General features: G+C 43.3%; 1 pseudogene; it reads right to left on the bottom strand.

The window, feature by feature from the left end:
* Positions 1 to 2,741: 2,741 nt before the first annotated feature.
* Positions 2,742 to 2,859, bottom strand: LOC124620734 (annotated as a pseudogene).
* Positions 2,860 to 4,831: the final 1,972 nt, after the last annotated feature.

Here is a 4,831-nt window from a genome sequence, read left to right as displayed (position 1 = left end):
AATGCAGTTACATACACAAAGCTTCCTCGCGAATCAGTCTATGTAGTAGTAAAAACTTTGTTACAATCCTTACAGTATTTCTTGAGATGAGTTCAAATATATAGAAAGGAAAACGAGACAAAGGCTTTCATTTACGATATGTGCAGATGTAGGGCGTTAACAAAGGCGGAAGTACAGTAATACGCAAATTACCCTCCGCCACACCAGAAGGGAGCTTGCAGAGTACAAATGTAGAACCTAAAGATAATGGAAATCGTCGGTATCAAAAAGGGTTTGATGATGTGGTGGGCAAGAGAGGGAAATGTCAGCAATGATACAACGGCGGTAGGACGTTTATCGTTACCTGAGCGACTGCGCGTATGATCACCGGCTCGGCTGGGATCGTTCATTCGCGTAACCACCACTGAATTAACCAACGAGCAATCGATATTCCTGAATAATAGTACTATAGACATGATCGCGGTGGCTCGCTCAAAGCTTCCGATAGGTCGGCACTCAAGAAAACTTCTGAGAGAACGGTACCTGAACTGCTGATCCATATAGCCTAGTGCCTGACCATACTGACTGCGAAAGTCCAGCTAAGAGGTGAGAGTACCTGTTCTCTTTTGATCGTATTTAAAAACTTCCATCCACGGAAAACGGCAGAACGACCAGAATAGAACAGTTTCCTTTTTCTTTTCTTTCCGTGACCAACCTAATCCTGGCCGTTTGCGTCCAGTTCTGAACCATCTCGGTGTTGTTAGGTCACCAGACTATGGGGACACTTCACCTATCAGGTATATGTATATGCGTGCAGACTGTCTGTCTGAGAGAACGGTACCTGAACTGCTGATCCATATAGCCTAGTGCCTGACCATACTGACTGCGAAAGTCCAGCTAAGAGGTGAGAGTACCTGTTCTCTTTTGATCGTATTTAAAAACTTCCATCCACGGAAAACGGCAGAACGACCAGAATAGAACAGTTTCCTTTTTCTTTTCTTTCCGTGACCAACCTAATCCTGGCCGTTTGCGTCCAGTTCTGAACCATCTCGGTGTTGTTAGGTCACCAGACTATGGGGACACTTCACCTATCAGGTATATGTATATGCGTGCAGACTGTCTGTTACAAAGGCTCCAGTTTCACAGAAATCCCCATGTTGACAATGACGCTATCTTCCTCTATTACAATCTGAATAGCAGCCTACTAGCTCTTTCCCTTCCACAGATAATGAACGTGACTCAACTGACTTCATTATTGTGACACATCGTATTAAGGGTCATCCGTGAGCGAGATTGTGGATACTTTTAATTCGTTGTTACAAATGCTGCAGTCGAACATTTATTCACAGTAAAAATCGTAGCGAATTAGAACATACTTTAAAAGTTTAATTGACGTTTGAATAATAGGTGTCATTCGATTCGACACTGAAACTTCAGGTTTCCGCCAACCGACCTGTACTGTACTGCAAGCCACTACAGTTAGCCCCTGTAGTGTAGCTTCTTTGTCGACTGATAATCTGAATTTCCATTGGTGTGGCAGTGTGGCATGCAGTACATCATCTGTACATACAACAAACCGATACGAAAGCCCCAAAAGTAATGCGACAATACTTTCTATAGGACATGTCGAGTATTTATTATGAGTTCATGCGTTGATGAGCTCCCATATCGTGAGAAGGAAAAGATACCAGGATACGTAGTTGAGAGATGACGACGGTGATGCACTTCAAACCTCTTTTTTGTGCCAGAAGGCACTTCTTATCGGCACCAGCGTGTAATAGAAGTTACGTGTTCTTCTGAAAACCATTTCCGTCTCCTCGACAAGATACGATACACTCAAATCCAGAGTAGCTGTTTCATTTCCATTACCTCTCCTGTAAATATTTATTTGTGTTATGAGCTTTGTACATTAGAATGAACAAGACCAATCTGATAATCTTAATTACAATCAAACCAGTTCCAAAGACGAAACTGGAGTTACAAACATTAACCACAACAATCTCACAAACAAAATCAGATAAAATATGGTAAATTAATAGTGTACCTTTTATTGTTTCTAATGAGTCAAGAATGTTAATAACACTTTCCTTTTCCAGGTAAGTGTTGGCAACTACCCTGCAGAGTGACCGACCTGAATTCCTGGTATGTAAGTATTAATATTATCCGTGCTGTTCTAAAAGTCGTCGAATAATTCAAAATTTTCTTATGTGACCACATTTTCTTCCTGTCGTGAATATTCGACATGCTATCCAGGATTATAATTGTAAGTGTATTATGCCTCTTCTTAAGAGAAAGAGTAACGTCTACTAAATACGAGTGTGTAGGAGTAGTTCTGCATCACAGCATAAGTGCTCTGTAAACAAGCAGACATACCACATGCTTAGCACAGTCACGACAGTTGACGGTATATTTAAGTGGTACAGTGCTCGATTAGATTCTGTTTATTCACTGATTTGTTAGTTCATCAGAACCGTCGTCTTTAGGTGAACCTGAACGCCCTCCAGTACAAAGCCTGAGACACTGAGAGAGGGGCTTTGGCAATGTGGCACCAGCAGCAGCAGCACTCCGTCGTCATGCCACATGTGGCCCATCGGCACCATCCGACCGCCGTGTCATCCTCAGCTGAGGATGCGGATAGGAGGAGCGTGTGGTCAGCACACCGCTCTCCCGGTCGTTATGATGGTATTCTGTGACCGGAGCCGCTACTATACAGTTGCGTAGCACCTCAATTGGCATCACGAGGCTTAGTGCACCCCGAAAAATGGCAACAGCGCAACGCGACCCGGACGGTCATCCATCCAAGTGCCGGCAACACCCAACAGCGCTTAACTTCGGTGATCTGACGGGAACCGGTGTATCCACTGCGGCAAGGCTGTTGCCAATGTTGCATGCAAGCATTATATACATATTTGAATACTTTTTCTAGTTTTTAGGTAAGCAATCTGTCCCCAAAGTTTGTAGAAGTGTTCTTGAAACACCTTCAATATAAATAACTTACTGAATAGGGAAAGAAGTTACATGAGGCCATTCAGGGATGATATTGTTGCATTTGGGTGGTCTATAAGTTCGTGGCGTTTTTGTTTTGCAATATGGTATTCTGGTTGCTATGGGTTCACTTATTGATTGTCGTTTTTAATTTTTAGTTCATTGTGTTGCTTTTTGACTTTACATATTGTCGTTTTGTCAAATGGAGTTAGTGACTGGGGCTGTGGACGCTAGAACATGGAGTGTCCAGTGGAAAAATCGGAATATTTCCGACATATTCTTGTGTTTGAGTTCAGTAGATGAATGACAGCAGCGGAGGTAGCCGGAAACACATGCGCCATGTATGGGGATAATTCCATCGGACAGAGCATTGCAACAAAATGGATTTCTCGTTTTAACGAGGATCGTTTTCACACTAGTAACATTCAGAAAGGCCTTCTGGCTTTGATGAAGATCGTTTAAACGCATTAATCCACAATGATTCACGTTTGTGTACACGAGAACTTACAAATGTGATGAACTGTGATCATTCAACTGTCGTGTGACCTTTGCATGCAATGGGCAAGGCTCAAAATTCGGGTTCTCTAAGGCAAAATCAGAGCGTGGCCTTATATGAATCTCTGCTTGCTCGTCGTCAATTGCCTCGTGAACAACAACCCTGTATCGCTTCTGGTGACGAAAGATGACGTCTTTATGCTAAAGTAACGATAAGGAAGGAATCGTTGTGCCCAAACGAAGCAGTAATTCCCTGTACAAGACCTGCGCGCATGCACAGGACATGATTTTATAAATCTGGTGGAACAGTGACAGTGTGGTGCATTATGAATTGCTTCCCCCAGGTGTGGTCATCACTGCTGACATTTGTTGTCAACAACTGAGACGTCTTGCTGACGCAATCCAAGCACAACGACCAGAAAGACTGCGTGAAGTGGAGCTATTTCAGTACCACATTCTGCAGACTGACAAAAAACACTCTACAAGACTTGATTTTGGAGGTCATCTCACGCCCACCTTATTCACCTGGTATTGTGGCCTCAGATTTTCACCTTTTCTGCTCTGTATCGGACAATCGTCAAGGAACTTCCTTTCCGAATAAAAATGCATCCCGATCATGGCTCGAAGTGTTCTTCGCCTAAAAATGGTTCAAATGGCTCTGACCACTATGGGACTTAACATCTGAGGTCATCAATCCCCTAGACATAGAACTACTTAAACCTAATCAACCTAAGGACACCACACACATCCACGCCCGAGGCAGGATTCGAACCTGCGACCGTAGCAGCAGCGCGGTTCCGGAGTGAAGCGCCTAGAACTGCTCGGTCACAGCGACCGGCATCGCCTAAATACCATGTGGTTTGTGCAGTTGTGTAATCGTAAATTTACCCCAGCGTTGGCCGACTGTTGTAAATAGTGAAGAGGAATATATTATTGATGACTGACGTCTCTTTTGCATCACCTGTTGTGTTTGTTAAACTTACGGAAAAACAACTACGAACTTATGCTCCAACCCAATATACAGAAAGACTGTAATGCTTGAAAATTGTTTAAAATGTAGGGATGCCTACAGATATTCGACAAATGTAACGTATTGCAGGTGAGTAGGAGGGAATGTCGTTGTTATCTTACGTTAGTCTCACATATCGGCATGCGTTATTAATTCATTATCTACCACTATTCCGCGGTTATTGTCGTGAGAATGCTGGAGCTCTGTCTTGAAAGTTTTTTCGTGTTTGCTGCTGGATCCTAAAATCAACTTCATTCAATATTTCGGCGATCCAACTGTTCATTATCTATAGAAGAATGCCGCCGCCGTCACCGCTGCTGTAGCTGCTGCTGCTGAGTCCCGCTGAAAAGTGACGCCAAGGCT

This window comes from Schistocerca americana, chromosome 6, assembly GCF_021461395.2.
Source record: "Schistocerca americana isolate TAMUIC-IGC-003095 chromosome 6, iqSchAmer2.1, whole genome shotgun sequence".
Classification (NCBI taxonomy): Eukaryota; Metazoa; Arthropoda; class Insecta; order Orthoptera; family Acrididae; genus Schistocerca; species Schistocerca americana.
Note: the sequence above shows the minus strand (reverse complement) of the source record. Positions and strands in the feature narration are given on the sequence as shown.